At 46.3% G+C, this 16546-nt stretch overlaps 1 long non-coding RNA gene across 2 annotated transcripts in view; it reads right to left on the bottom strand.

Moving 5' to 3' along the window:
• LOC114487181 (uncharacterized) overlaps positions 1–13485 on the bottom strand; it is a 91128-nt gene extending 77643 nt beyond the window's left edge. For both annotated transcript variants that reach the window (XR_008615370.1, XR_003681996.2), the window contains exon 1: positions 13405–13485. This is a non-coding gene — a long non-coding RNA (uncharacterized lncRNA). The remainder of the gene's footprint in view (positions 1–13404) is intronic.
• Positions 13486–16546: the final 3061 nt, after the last annotated feature.

Below are 16546 nucleotides of genomic sequence, written 5' to 3'. Positions count from 1 at the left end.
AAAGAATTAGACAAATGGCACATCAACTGTGCGCTGCTGAACCCCACCCGTCAGGTCAGCCTGGAGGAATGGGGGAGTGAGGCTTTAACTTTGTTGTATGATCACAGTTTCAACCTAAACTGGACCAAACGTCTTCCTTCTTAAAAGTCATCAGACGGTTATAGAATGTGAGACGCCAGTGAGTGATAAAGAAGGGAGAAGTGATGCATTTTGAGGGCCAGTAGGAGAGAATGAAACTCTTTCTTAGTTGCCATCTAGCAAATGTAGTCCATTGAGTAAAGCAGTGTTGCAGAAAATACAAAGTCATGTGATATGAAATGATTGAGATGAGATAATGCCAGGTAGTGTCTAGTGCTATGAACCAATCAAAAGCAGGATAAGGGGGAGTGGAGCATGGTGGGGAAGAGGTGGAGGCAGCACCAGGCAGAGGCTCTCTGCAGACCTGAATGAGGGAGTAGCCATCAGGAGGACCTAGGGAAGAGTTCTCCATGCTAAGTATCTCTTGAATCCACACCCTCTCCACCCATCCCTGGCACCACTCTCATTTAAGTCACCTTCATCACCAACCTGGACAACAGCCATCTCCTGACCGGCCTCCCTGGTTCCCACCTTGCAATCCATCCCCTACCCTAATGTGAGCCTTCAGAAACACAGCCTGCACGTGCACACCTCCAGTTAAACCCTTCAGAACCCTCCATTCAACCTTAGAATAAAATCTCTAAAGCACTAGGAAGGTGTAAGTGGTCCTCATGTATTCCGGTCTGGACTGACCTCCCCTGACCTCCTTCTTATTTCCTCCCTTCACTACATGCCCTGGTCTTGCCAAATATTTTTCAGCTTCTTGAAAGGCCCAAGCTCTCTCTTATTTTCAAGGCTTTGCATATCCTTCATCTATGGATAGGACATTTTTTCCACCCTTTTCACAAAGTTGACTCCTTCTCACCCTCCAGAACTTATCTGAAGACATCAATACATCAAAGAAGTCTTCCTGGGCCACCGGGCAAAGGTATTTGTTCCTAAGGCATTGTGCAAAGCTTTCTCATTCTTCACTGCAATTGTGTCTCTAGTACCTGAGGCCCCAGCATCATTGGTTCCTCTAGGCTAGGAGCAGTGTCTGTATGGTCATCTGCTCATCTCCTGGTGGCGAACATATAGCAGTACTTAAAGACTATTTGCTGAACAAATGACTGAGTGAATAGAAGGATGTAAGCCATCAGAAGGAGGAACTCACCCAGGTGAAAGCACCAGGTGAGAAGGCCCATGGGCTGAGGAGAGAGTCTTTACCTGGTGGTCAGGAAGAAAGCGCCCCCCTCCTTGTGAGTAACACAGTCAGTGGAATGGGGGTCAGGGCCTCTGCATTGTCACATGACCTCTTTGAGCTCTGCATCACCACAACGTGGAGGGTGAATACTGGCCCCCACCTGTCCTCAGAAAGGTCCAGAGCAGAGCCTTAGTGATGGAGACAGGCACCCTCGGAGCTCTGCCTGGGCCAAGATGAAGGGTGGTAGGAGGGCTGCTGAGCAGCCTGGACCTCAGGGTGGAGGTACACAGACTGAGACTTGGATTGGGCCTCTTTCGCAATTCTTGAGATTCTTTGAACATTAGTTTTGATGATTAAAGGGCCTAGATATCTTTAGTCATGTAATGAATGTATAAGAAATTAAAGCCAGACAGGCAAATGTCAAAAGTAAACTCATAACCTGGCATAAAGTTGAGCAGACCCTGTCCTTGGTCTCGTAATGCTGGCTCCCTGGCTCCCAGCTGTAGCTCCCAACTTGGGCCTCAGTTTTGCCAAGGAAAAGACACCAAGTTCTACAAGACCCCAAGAAGTTCAAGAAGGATGAGGGACTTCTGGTTTCTGCTCCAACATGTAGAGCTTGGAAATCATCACTCTTGTCATTACAGCAAACGAAAGCTAGACAAATTGAAAATCAACAACTTTCCTAAGAACCATCACAGAGCCAAGGTTGCAGGGCTAACAGCCACCCCAAAATGTAGAAGGACTGGTGCATCCACAGAGACAGAGCTGAGATCAGCTTAACCAAATGGAGCAAGAGCTGCTGGAGTCGTAAAGTGGTAGGAACACTAAAAGGGTAATTTTGATGAATTACTGGAGGCTGAGTGTGGACGAGCATGAGAGGGAGAAATTCCTGGGGCCACAGTCCTAAGGATGACCCTACTTATTTGTGGCCTTTATATCTGGGGACCCCACCAGGTTCTCATGGTGAAGATCCTAGAAAGATTCACCTCCTGACTCTGGCAGGGGGAAGGGAAGAGTAATTATCAGGAAATATGCCCAAAGCCTTCTTCATAACAAAGGTCTACTATCCAAGAGACCTCATTAGATAAGACCAGGGCCTTAGCTGGGAGAAGGGAATTCCTACCACTCAACCCTCTCCAGCCTTCTTGTATCATCTAAGGGGGCTGGGGAACACAGCCCGCAGGAGTAAGGACTTTAAGAATATAAACCGTAAATGTAGCATCCAATGAAAGGAGTAGGGTGCAGGGGAGAAAAAGCTAAAGTGTGTACCAAAGCAATACTCTTAATTCCTTCAAAGCAATACTCTAATTCCTTCAAAGACACAGTCTCACTTGAGAATAGATGACCTAAATAACCCTATATCTATTATGATTTGAATCAACTATTTAAAATCTTCAAAAAAAATTAAAAAGCAGCAAGTCCAGATGTTTTCACTGGTTAATTCTGCCAACATTTAGGAAGTAATAATAATTCCAGATACAGAAGCAAAGGAAACACTTCCTTGGTCATCTGTGAGGCCAGCACTACCCTAATAACAAAATCAGATGACTACAAGAAAAGAAAACTACAAACTACATCTCTCATTTATTTGAAAATAAACTTAAATATCCTCCACAAAATATTAGCAAATCAATGCAATCATGTATAAAGTTTGTATGCCATAACCAAGTGAGATTTATTTCAGGTTTGCAAGGCTGGTTGAACATTCAAAAGTCAATTAATGTAATCTAGCACATCACTGTCTAAAGAAGAAAAATAATATGATCATATCAAATGACACAGCAATAGACAAAAGCCAACACTCATGAATGATATACAAAAAAAAAAAACTATAAGAAAACTAGAAATAGAAGGAACTTCCTTAACATGATGAAGAACATCCACAAAAACAGAACTACAGCCAACATCATAGGTAATGGTGAGGAACTAGATGCTTTCTTAAGATTAAGAACAGGGACTTCCCTGGTGGTCCAGTGGTTAAGAATCCACTTTCCAATGCAGGGGGCACAGGTTCGATCCCTGGTAAGGGAACTAAGATCCCACATGCCATAGGGCAACTAAGCCCGTGCACTCTGGAGCCCATGCACCACAAATGGAGAGCCCACACTCTGTAACAAAGATCCTGCATGCTGCCACTAAGACCTGATGCAGCCAAATACATAAATAAATAAATATTAACAGAAAAATCTCACCAATCCTATTCAACATCACACTAAAAATCCTAGCTAGTGCAATAAGACTAAAGAAAAGAAGGAGGAGGAGGAGGAGGAGGAGAAGGAAAGAAAAGAAGGAAGGGAGGGAAGGAAGGAGGGAGGAAGGAGAGGAATACAGATTGAAAAGGAAGAGGTAAAAAATCTTTATTCACAAATGACATCACTATCAACATAGAAATCTCCAAAGAATCTACAAAAATATTACTGGAACTATTAGTCAGTATAGCAAGGTCACAAAATATAAGGTCAATATACAAAAAATCCATTGTTTTCCTATGAACCAGCAATGAACAACTGAAATTTGAAAAAAAAATGTTTAAATACCATTTAAAATAGCACCAAGAAATAAAATACTTAATATAAATAATGCACATACTCTGTATAGGGAAAACTATAAACACTGATGAAAGAAGTATAAAAAGATATAAATAAATGGATATTCCATGTTTATGGATTGGAAGGCTCAATACTGATAAGATGTCAGTTCTTCCCAACTTTATATATAGATTCCATATAATACCAGTAACTATTTGTAGGTATCTACAAACTAATTCTAAAACTTATATAGAAAACCAAAAGACCTGGAATATACAACACAATACTAAAGAAGATCAAATTGGAGGACTCACACTACCTGATGTCAAGATACACAATAAAGCTAAGGTGCAATATTGGTGAAAGAAATACACAGATCAATGAACAGAATAAAGAGCCCAAAAAAGACCCACACAAATACAGTCAACTTATTTTTAACAAAGGCACAAAGGCAATGCCACAGACAGAAGATAGTCTTTTAAGAAGTACTGCTAGGGCTTCCCTGGTGGCGCAGTGGTTGAGAATCCGCCTTCCGATGCAGGGGACACGGGTTCGTGCCCCGGTCCGGGAAGATCCCACATGCCGCGGAGCGGCTGGGCCCGTGAGCCATGGCCGCTGAGCCTGCGCGTCCGGAGCCTGTGCTCCGCAACGGGAGAGGCCACAACAGTGAGAGACCCGTGTACCACAAAAAAAAAAAAAAAAAAAAAAAAAAAAGAAAAAGAGTGGGTACATCATTACCGAGCACTAAAAAAGAATAAACTTTCAAGTCACATAAAGACATGAGTGACTTTGTTCCCATCTTGCCCCAGGTTCTTCTTGACCATTTTTTTTTTTTTTTAGATTCCATATATATGTGTTAGCATATGGAAATAAAGACACAAACCTACTAGAGAAGGGACTTAAGGACACAGGGAGGGGGAAGGGTAAGCTGGGACGAAGTGAGAGAGTGGCATGTACATATTTCTTAAACTTCTCTTTTTTTCCAATTTCTAAAAATTCTTTATAATATACACATGGATATGGGGACATATGTATATGTATAACTGATTCACTTTGTTGTGAAGCAGAAACTAACACACCATTGTAAAGCAATTATACTCCAATAAAGATGTTTAAAAAAAAATGAGTGAATCTTAAATGCATATTGCTAAGTAAAAAAAGCCAATCTGAAAATGGCACATTCTGTATGGTTACATTTACATAACATTCTGGAAAAGGCAAAACTATATAGACAAGGCTATAAGCAGATAAGTGTTTGCTAGGAGTTCAGCAGGGGTAGGGAACGAGAGATTTTTGGAGTGGTGAAACTATTCTGTATAATGTGATGGTGGATACATGACACTAGGCATTCGTCAAAACCCATGGAATTTTTCAATATGAAAAGTAAACTTTAATGATTGCAAATTTTAAAAAAATTACTTAGGAGGTCAGGGCACATGACAGAACGCATTATGTGATGAAAGAATCCAATTGTATAATACAAATGTATGAAACTACCTCATGAAAGTGGTTTCCTCCTGCTGAAGGTAAAAAACGTGCTGACCTAAGTAACTTTGGAAATGAGTACAATCTCTCACAGTAAGATTAAAGGCAAAAGGAACTGTACAGAAGCATTGTACTCAAGCTAATGAAATTGTTTCCTTAGAATTAAATGAATGGATTGTGAATGGTGGGAGCCAGGTTTCTCACTTTTGGAGTCAGAGGCTATGGAGGAGCAAAAAGGGGAGAGGACTAAAATGATTCATATGATAATGTGTTTAAGTTGGAGACATTAACAATATGGACCCATAACTATCTTAACGTACAGCTAGATACATATAGAAAACATATAGTAAGTATATACATGAGTTAGTATACACACAGGTATTTTCTTGCTCTGTCAGCTGAGAAGGCCTAAAAATAATAACAGCTCAGTAGCAATGAGTATACGTAGCACCAGATCTTGGTTTCTAATACCATTCTCCAAGAAAAGGAACCAGATCTCTCTGTGATCTTCCTCCCAGAAACCCGCAACTCCAATCTAATCATGAGAAAAGGCTCAGACAAGTACCAACTGAGGGACTTGCTACAAAATATCTGACTGTTGTCCCTCAACACTGCCGAAGTCATCAAAGCCAGGGAAAGTCTCAGAAACTGTCATAGCCAAGATGAGCCTAAAGAGACATAATGACTTAATGGAGCTTGAGATCCCGGATGGGATCCTGGAACAGAAAAAGGACTTTAGGTAAAAACTAAGAAGATTAAAATGTGGACTTCATTTAATATTAATATATTGATATTGGTGAAAAAGATACCATACTAAAGTAAGATCTTAGTAGTAGGGGAAACTGGGTATGGTGCATATGGGAACTCCATGTACTACCTTTGTGACTTATCTGTAAATCTAAAACTATTATAAAAGTAATTTATTGAGAGAAAAAAGGACCAAAATCCCCACCCCTGCAAGAAAAAAGCAAAGTCTTCCCTTCCCTCTCAATTATTTTCCAGTGTTAAACAAAGTTTACCAGTATTAACACAGCAGCAGGATAGAACTGCTAACACATATAAGTTCAGGGGTGCTTATCTAGGAAATGAGATTTCCTGGAGCCAAGAACCTGGTGTTCAGACTCTCCCCATCACCCAGCCCTGCTCCTTCCCACCATAAAAGGCTTACCTTTCCTTTGACTTAAAGCTGAGTCTGCTATTACAATGCTCCTAACACAAAGGCCTCGAGCCACCGGCAAAGATCATGGAAGACAGGGTGAGGCAAGAAGATTCTTGGCCTGAGTCCCTGTTATCCCACAGGATGGTTGTGCAGTCTTTGAGAAGCTGCCTCATTTCTTTGAAGATCAGTTTGCTCATTTGAGAAACAATGAAAAAGAGACAAACTGCAGGGTAGTTGTGATGATGAAATGAAAGAACAAGCATAAAAGTAGCCCATATATCGTAGATACTGAATATTGTCATTATCAGCTAGCAACTCATCATAACTCATGCCAAGGGGCCAGGACACACACGGAGGGGGCCACACAGTGCAGCTGTAAGATAGAGGTTATCATGAATGGTCTGCGTGCTCCATGGCCAATGTCCTAGTGAAGAGGGATCCTCCCCCTGTGCTGTCCTCTATCTTTGTGGGGTCCAGTGGGTGGGGATTGGCTATGGGACCATGTAAGAGGGGAGAAATGACCTTGTGAGACAGGGGTTTAGGGCCAGTATCAGCCTATCCTAGTTTCTACCTTGTAATACTCAGTGTCCTCAAAAGAAACAGAAAGAGAGAGAGATTTTAAGGTATTGGCTTGTGGCATTGTGGAGGCTGGCAAGTCCAAACTCTGCTGGGGTAGGCAGGCAGGCTGGAGACCAGCTGAAGAGTCGATGTTGCAGTTTGAGCCTGAAGGCGGTGCACCAAAAGAACGCCTTCTTACTCAAGGAAGGTCTGTCTTTTTTGCCGTTAAGGGCTTCAACTGATTGGACGAGGCCCACCCATATTACGTACAGAGAGCCATCTGTTTCACTCAAAGTCCACCAATTTAAATGTTAATATCATCTAAAAAACACCCTCACCACCACATCTAGACATGTTAAACCAAACATCTGGCTATTATGGCACAGCCAAGCTGACACAAAATTAACCACGACACAGCTGTTGGGTCAGCTCCCCGCTGAGCATTCAGAAGGAAAAGGGATGAGCCTCTAGGCCTACAGACGTGTCCTCTTCTGGGGGGATTATTTTATTTTCTCAGAATGCATAAAAATAAGTTTAAAATAAGAGTTGTGAAATAAGAGTTTGCATTATTATTAGAGATGTCACCACTGGACTCCCAAGAAAGTCACCAGGGATGGGATGGGGAGGGTACCAAGCCCCTGGAGACCGTGTCACAGGCTGTGAAGAGTCTGGGTCTCCAGAGCAAGCACCCTGCCTGCTGTAGTAGACAGATCTGACAGAAGTAAGCCTCCTCGGGATTTCCCCTCTCAGGCTTCAGGGCGCATCTATTTAATAATATGAAAATGTTCTCGGCAGGCAGTAAGAAAGTGCCAGATGCCTGGAAGGAGAAAGGTGTAGAAAAGTGAACTAAAAGTGGTCCTGGAGATTCCCAGCAAAACGGGGACTGAAATTCACTCTCCACGACTCTACACCCATCGCTTCCTCCAAACACATAGAAATGATGAACAAAAATTAACACACATAGACAAGCTTACACATGGGTCAGAAATGGGCTTGGAGCCCAGCAGCAATGCTGAAACTGAGTGAAGAAGACCTGCGCACAGGAACACAAGACCGCCTCTTAGAGAGCAGTGTTCTAATACCCTTGCAGGGAAAGGGGCCACACACCTGCATGGAGCAGGGCCTGAGTGCCTGGGATGCATCTGGCCACAGGGAAAGGGGAACTGGAGCTGTGGGGCCCCAGGGCACGTGCACATTCCAAGAGGTAAAGGATGCCTTACCCGATAACCTGTGTGCCCCTCTCTTGGGGGTCAGGGGGAGGGAAGGAGGTAGGACATGACAGAGGATTCATTCTAAGAATCAGAGAACACATTCTATAGTCTTCAGCCTTCTAAAGAGGGTAAAACAAGTTCCTGGCAACAGAAGAAACATGGAGGGGCAAACGCCTAGAAGGTTTAGAGGGAACAGATATTCCAAGGCAGGGATATGCAAGGTGGGAATATGCAAACAGAATCCACTCTCTGAGGAGGCAGCCTGGGCAGGGCATGGATCCGAGGTGTGCGATGAGGATGCTACCAACACCCTTGGTGGAGCCTAAATTCCTTCTGCTGGAAACAAACAGGGCTTTCTCGTTGCTAAGAAGAGAATATTGTTCATTGTTACATCCTCAGAGCCTAGAATGGTGCCTGTCTGGAATACAGTAGGCATTCAATATTTGTGAAATGGAAGGAAAGAAAGAAAGAAGAAAATAAGGAAGGAAGGAAGGAGGGAGGGAGGCGGAAGATTCGACTTCCAGTGGACCTTGAGCCTCATTATACGCTCATTGTAATACATTAGCATCTAAATGACACACCCACAGGCGCCATGACAGTTCTGATGCCCACCATAAAAGGTCATAAAGTGGGTGGTGGCCCATTTCCTGAAAATCTCCGTCCCTTCTCCAAAATAGTTGGAATAAACCTCCCACTCATTAGCCTATGAAATTACCCAGCCTATAAAAACTAACCACCCCATATTTCGGGGCCTCTCACCTTCTGAGATGGCCCACCTTCTATCTGTGGAATGTGCATCTCTCTAAATAAATCCACTTCTTACGTATCACTTTGTCTCTCACTGAATTCTTTCTACGGTGAGACATCAAGAACCTGAGCTTCATTAAGTCCTGAGACCAAGTGTGTGATCTCAATTAAAAGACAGTGGGTTCAAGTCCCAATCTGAGTTGTGCAGTTTCAGCCCGAGTCCTGTATTGGGTTTATACGCATTCATTCTCCCCATTAAGCACCATGACAGCCCTTAGCCAGTGGGACTGAGGGGCCTGCCTCTGTCTGTCACAGTCAGGATTTGCCACTTGTGTCATCCGATTCCCACGGGTCCAAGTTGCGCCTGCTCAGCCTGGGCTGGTCTGAGGTCCTTTTGCAGAAACCCTCAGCCTCTGCTGATGCACTTGCCCAAGCTTCCCTCTGCACACTGTTCTCTCCGTGAAAGGACTGCCCCTCCCACACCTGCTGGATCGCAGCAGATTCCTGCTGCCCCCAGCAAGGCAGCGGCCCAGGGAGGACGGCTCGTTGCCGCTCTTTTTGCAAAGAAGAAGCATCAAGAAATTTTCTGGGCTGAGAAACACTCTCTGCAAAGGATGGAAAAAGAGATTCCTCGACACTTGGTATATAATCACAGTCATATTAACAGCGCCCATGAGTTGAGCACCTATAAACTGTGCACTGACGCCATTCACTCTCCCACTGGTCCTCACAGCATCCCTGCAAGACTGGGATTCAAAGCTCCACTGTACAGATGAGCGGAGTGAGATTCGGAGGGGTTAAGTGACATGTCCAAGGTCACACAGCTAGAAAGCAGGGGAGACAAGCTCTGACTCATTTCCCTCTTGCCCAGGCCACTTTCCACAGCTCCATATCACATCCCATAACTGCCACCCAGCATCTTCACCAGCTGCCTGTGGTGCCCAGGGCTGACAGCTCATCCCAGCAGGGTCCTAACATCACAGACCCTGGACACAAGTGGGTCAGCTTTAATGTGTCCATGAAAGAGCCTAGCAGTGAAGACATTAATTTTCAGCAATGCCGAGGCGAGGAGGCCACAGAGGGGGGTGACAGATTCCCTTGATACCTGATGTCCCCAGGAAGCCCCCCTCCGCCCTGTTATGGCCAGGCTCTAACTTAGTGGCTAGACTCAAGAGTCCCCAGGGCAGTGGCAGCAGCTTTAGGACCAGAACTATCGGGGCCACAAGACCCCATCACGCCCACTCAGTCACATCCAGCCCCCTTGAAGGAGCAGATCTGCCTGGGGCCGGAGTCCATGTCTGTGGGCAGTGGTTACAACATTCTATTGCCGTTTAATACTAATTCTAACCACTTGCCTTTTTTCTTTTCTTTTTCCTCCCTTGTATGTAGACATTTTTTTTTATACTGTCACTAAACTTTTCTAATTATAGCAAATGGGAAACAAACCACATCCCACAGCTGGAGATGCATTTTGTTCATAATTAATTAGAACTAATTGATTAGATACCTTTCCTAATGTACGGTTTTATGGTCAGACTGAAATATAACCCCAATCCACCCTAGCACGACTCCCTGGGTCCAGAGGAGATACTGCTCACAGCGAACCATGAACAAGGGTATCGGGAACCCTCACCAGGGCAGCCAGGCCTGCAGTGGTGACCCTCGCCTCGCCTGGCCTGACCCCTCCTGCCTGCTCCATGCGCTAGGGAAGGGACCCGGGGCTGCAGCGTCCACTTCTACTCCTTCATTCTACTCCCTGTCTGCCCCTGGCATTGGCATTCTGCAACAAACAACATCCCCTCTGCGGGGTCAGGGTCTGATCAAGAAGATGGCAAAGTCAGCAAATAAGCATAAAAGTCTACTGAGTGCAGGTGAGTCTGCAGCCAAACCATGAACCTCCAAGGGCAGTCCCCTCCAGCACTGCCCAGATTTTTCCAGCCTCTCCAGTGGCTGATTTTGTTGTCCTCTCTTCCTAGGTAGCACAGACCTGGACAGGCATCTAACCATTCCCCTTAAGTTGGTTTTGCAATAGAAAAAACCACTCCCTCCGGAGGTGGGTTTGGCCTTTGAAAATGAAGCCAGAGGAAGTCCTCTGACCTGTCTGCAGCACATGGGCTGGTCCGTACAGCTTTGGCTTCCAAACTCCTGCTAGGTTGGTTTGGTTTGTTATTCACCAAACAAAACTGCGCTCTTTCACATCATATTTGGCTTATGCTCTTTTTTCAACTTCTTCATCTTAGAAATGAGGAAATGGAGGCAGAGACAGGATTCGGCCCTGGCTGCCGACCCCAGAACCAGCTGTGTCACGTCCTGGACCCGTGGGTGCTGACTCCAGTCCGTTGCTCCCTCCAATCCTGGTGGGGCTGCCTTTCCCAATGGGCCCCTTGTAGGCAGCTGGAGACCATCCTGGAGAAGTCAGCCCCCCACCCTTCCTTTCTTCCACAGCCTCCTTGAAGTCACGAGGCCAGCAGAAGTTTCCCTCTTCTCACTTTAAATGTCAGGCCAGAAACTTCCTTGGTGATCCCTGGTCAGGGAACTAGATCCCGCATGCCACCACTAAGAGTCCACATACTGCAACTAAGACCCGGCACAATCTAATTCATTCGTTCATTCATTCATTCATTCATTAGTATTTAATAAATAAATAAATGTCGGGTCAATCTCGTACTCACATACAGTAGAGATGATTTCAGACCCCAAATAAATGAGTATTTGTATCAGTTTTCAGTTAAGAGAAAATGTAATTCAAACTGGCGGAAACAGTAAAGGATTCATAGTCTCTTGTAGTGGAAAGGTCTATGGGAGGAGGGGGTTTCCGAAGTTAAAGCAGGGCCCCTCATGTTTACTTCTCTTAACTGAGAAGTTAAGAGAAGTAACTTCTCAGTTAAGAAGTTAAGAAGTTAACTCTCGGGCTTCCCTGGTGGCGCAGTGATTGAGAGTCCGCCTGCCATTGCAGGGGATACAGGTTCGTGCCCCGGTCCGGGAGGATCCCGCGTGCCGCGGAGAGGCTGGGCCCGTGAGCCGTGGCTGCTGGGCCTGCGCGTTCGGACCCTGTGCTCCGCGGCGGGGGAGGCCGCGGCGGTGGGAGGCCCGCGTACCCGCAAAAAAAAAAAAAAAATAAGAAGTTAACTCTCTTTACTTCTCTTCTCTCTCCCCCTCCCTCCCCCCGACCCCTCCCTGGGCCGGCTGTGACCTCGGGCTGGCTGTGACCTCGGGCTGGCTTCCCTCCTGGTCCTAAGAGGGCCACCGGCATGCAGGGCCTCAGAATAGCCCCTCCTTCAGCCACCAAACTCAAGTCCTGATGCTGACAGCGACTGCTCAGGCCACTGGGCAAGGGAACACCGTGTGAGGATAGGCCCTGGCCTGGAAGAGCAGGATACGGGGCCCCCCCAGGTGGAGAGGGGCGGAGTTATAAGAAGACAGCCACCAGGTCCACCACACCACTACCTTCGCTGATTTTCTGTGATTTTTAAAAAGTTTATTTATTTTTCTGATTATACTGAAAAATATAAAACAAAAGTCAACCAACCTCACATCAAGAGGTCACTGCCATAAATACCTGTGTATTTTCTCCGTTTCTTTTCAGGTTGAAATTCGATCCCCAAAATTCTTTCTTTCTCCCACAGTAGTCCCAATTTGTAGTAGGAGGCGTCCGCTTACTCACGGGGTCCATGGGTAGGTGGGGCTCCCTAAGGCTAGAGGTAGAACCAAAGGCCCAGCCCAGCGGGAGGAGGACCGCCTTCTCCCGAGTGGTCATGTGACCTGGCCCATCCAATCAGAGAGAGCCTCCGAGGGGCCTTTTCTCTTAGAACGCAGGCTCATGGATTTGCCCTCTTTGCTTGCTACCTGTGAACCCTCGGAACTGCTCTCAACCAGAGAAATCCTGCCTTGGATCAGAATCAAAACACAGAAGTGCCACTGAGGGTTGTAAACATAGAAACAGATCCTGATCACTCCGTAGGGGCCCTGCACTGGGCCGGTGCTGAGCACAGCCCAGTCTCCTTGCTAATTGGACTGGGTTTTCCACCAGGTGTATGAATTCTAACAGATTCCTTTTCAACACGTAGATATTGGATCATATATTATTAATGTAAGTCTGTCCTCATCCCTAATTATTTCCTTAGGCTATATTCCCAGGCATGAAACCATTAAGTCAAGCGCTGTGTTTTCAAGGCTTTTGGATACATATTGCCAAACTGCCCTCCAGAAATGTTAGACCAGTTCTTTGCTCTCACAGTGCGGGAGTGTTTTTCTCACCACTTAGTCAATAGATAACTATGGTGTTTTGAAAGGCTTTTTAATTTGAAAGATAAGCTAATTTTGCATTCAAATATATGCATTGTGTACACGTACCCCAGAGCTCATTCCCACCAAGGCTTCCCATAGGGCACCAGAAAGAGTGTGGGCCCGGAGCCACTCCCATCTGGCGCCCGCCTCTGCCAGCTGTGGACTTACCTGGAGTGGAAATGTGCCGTTTGGAGATGCCCAGCAGCAGCGAAACCCCATTTTTGAGACCGGTTGAGTGGCCGAGTGCCCTCCAGATGCGGAATTGGAGATCCGGAGATCACTGCCTCCGCCAATCAGCAGCACCCTAAGCGCTCCCTTGGGATTTGAGCCGGTGATCACAGGCCAGTTCTCGTGGAGGATGACTCAGCTTCTGGAGAGAGCAGGACGCTGCGTAGGACCCGGTGCCCGTGCGGGCACGCTGCGGCTTCCAGGTTCAGGGACAGCAGCCGCAGCAGCAGCGGATCTGCTGCTCTACGGTGCGCCCTACTGTGGTCCTGGTCCCTGGCCTCCCTCATCCTAGCCCCTCGGCTAAACCCGGGTCTCTGGTCCTCCTGGTGATTCTGTGAGTTCCCCATATCTTTGAAATAAATCCCTTTCCTGCCTAAAACAGCCAGCCTGTTTCTTTTGCCTGCAATCAAGAGCCCTGGCTAGGATAGTTACAAAATCTCTCTGAATATGGGTTTCTGCATCTTGAAGCGGGCACACCACAACCCGTTTGAGGACAAGCCAGATGGCAGGCCCTGATGAACAGACAGAGCCTTGGGAGGGAAGGAGGGAGGGAGGGAGGGAAGAAGGGCTGTGACCAGGGTGGTGAGGGTCCCCTCCCTCCAGCTTCTGCATCAGTTTCACTCCCGCATGGAAGCCTTCCCGACTCCAAATGATCCAAACCCCAGTTTTTTCCCTTCTTAACAAATTCAAAATTTGAATTTAATTACAGATTTCTCAACTATCCGAAAGTAGAGTGTTCTATGAAACCTTTCATAAGCCGAGATGGCATAAAGCGAAGAAGCAATTACCTCAGGACACATCTTGCTAACAAAATAAATCGAGAAAAACACAGATGCTCACGCAGTTCAAGGCTGTGGCGGCTTGATGCTGAGACGCTGAGTACAGTTCCACAGAAGGAGTCTGGTGGAGCCACTCTTGCTGGCTCCTCAGGTGCAAGCTGCCTCTGTGACAGCTGCTTGCAAAGCCAGTGCTCTTCTTCGCTTTTGCCTTTTTTTTTTTTTTTTTTTTTTTTTGGTAAAAGCAAACATCCTCTTGGGATTTCTTTTGGGTAGCAAAAACGGGTACTAATATGGATCTTTCACAAAAGTGAAGTGGTGTAAATAGATCTTTCGAAAAGCGGGGATACCTGTATTTACTTGTTAAAATATTTGCTCTGTGTCTGGTCCCACAAGAGTGGCATGTCGGGGACTGCAGAAATCAGTTTCATCGGTTCACTCTTGTGTTGCAGTATCTGGCGTGGTGCTCAGTGACAGTGTGTGAATGAATATTGTGCTGCAGATTCCTTCGAAAAGAGTTTGTTGTCACTTTGAGTCTCCCCTGTCACCACCTGCCATTTGTTACCTGAAAGATAGATTTTGTTATGTTTCCCCCAGATCTGTTACCTTGAATTTCATCATATGAAATGACCCTTCTCTGAGCAATCTTCTTCTCCCGTCGTCCCTCCCACTCCCTTAATTACCATGTTTAAATGATAGATCATGTCCCAATGCTTTAGCAAAATAGCTTATGTTCTCTCTTTTCACTGTTTGCAGGTGGCTCACTGCCGCTGCATCGTGTCTGAAACGTGCCAGAGCTCCAGTGCACACTCGCAGAGTCTTGGGAATGCGTCTGTTGCTGCATAACGAACCACCCTAGAACTTGGCTGATTAAAACAATAATGACATTTCATTTGCCCACAGGGTCTCTGTACCACCTAGCATCAGCCGGGGGCTCAGAGGCTGAGCTAGAACCCCTGAAGTCCTGCTGTGTCCCATGTGTGGTAGTCAGAGCAGCCCGAATGGGGCTGAGGCCGGAGCACGTGGCTGCTTGCCTCCTCGCAGTGTGGTGACCGGGTCCTTGGTGAGCTCCCCAAGGCAAAGACTGTGTCCTGTATCACCTCGTAGGACCCAGCCAAGGAAATCCAATAGCATCACTGTAGCCACAGGCCCTCCAGATCCAAGGGGAAGGGACTCTGTGTCATTGTAGGGAGCACATATGGGGACAGGGCAAATACATCAAGGATCCATAGGATACACATACCACCAGCCACATTAATGTCACCCTAGGATGGGAAGGGCTGGGAGACAGCAGTGGGTGCACAGATGGAACTGGACAGACATAATTCTGTCATATAGATTGCATTTGGCCATTTGACCTTAGATGTACTTTTCAGTTGTATTACATAAAAGTCTGAAGATCTGTGTTGGTTGTCCATTGCTGCGTGGTGAATTATTCCAAAACTTAGTGACTTGAAACAGCACACAGTTATGATCTCATGGCTCCTGTGGGCGGGGAATCTGGGCACAGCACAGCTGGGTGCCTCAGGGTCTGTCACAGGCTGCAGTCAAGGGCCGCAGTCATCTCAAGGCTGGGCTGGGCAGGCTGCTTCCCACTGGCTTGGTCCTCACTGGCTATAGAGCCCAGGGCCTTGCTCTCTTGCTGGCTACTGGACAGGGGCCACCCTCAGCTCCTTCCCACGTGGACCTCACCAACAGGGCAACTTGCTTCGTAAAGTATAAAGGCTTAGAAGGCACTAGAGAGAGAATACCATCCCAGTCAGAGATATAACATGCCATCTTTTCTCCATATTCTAGGGGTTAGAATTGAGTCACTGGATCCAGTCCACTCACCAGGGGGAGGCGACTTCTGGGACTCTTGTCAGACATGCCCACAGGGTTCCAGGAAGCTTCCCACCCCCGGCCAGGGATCCTCACTCCCTACTTCTCTTGATGATGAATAGATGTGAATAAATGGTAGGAACACTTCAAACGCTCTTTGGATTGAATTATGATGGTGACCAAGAGTCAGGATGAATGAAACAGTGTGAAATTTTACACAATTTAGTTTGTGGAGCTCCTCAAAAAACTGATAAATCTCATTACCCTTATTTCAGTTGTATTTTAACCCTAATCTCTTCCTATTCAATATTTTTAAATTTACCAAGCGTGGGACTTCCCTGGTGGTGCAGTGGTTAAGGATCCGCCTGCCGATGCAGGAGACACGGGTTAGAGCCCTGGTCCAGGAAGATCCCACATGCCACAGATCAACTAAGCCCGCACGCCACAACTACTGAGCCTGCCCTCTAGAGCCCACGAGCCACAAC

The sequence above is a fragment of the Physeter macrocephalus genome, chromosome 2 (assembly GCF_002837175.3).
Source record: "Physeter macrocephalus isolate SW-GA chromosome 2, ASM283717v5, whole genome shotgun sequence".
NCBI lineage: Eukaryota > Metazoa > Chordata > Mammalia > Artiodactyla > Physeteridae > Physeter > Physeter macrocephalus.
This window is presented reverse-complemented; position numbering and strand designations above follow the sequence as displayed.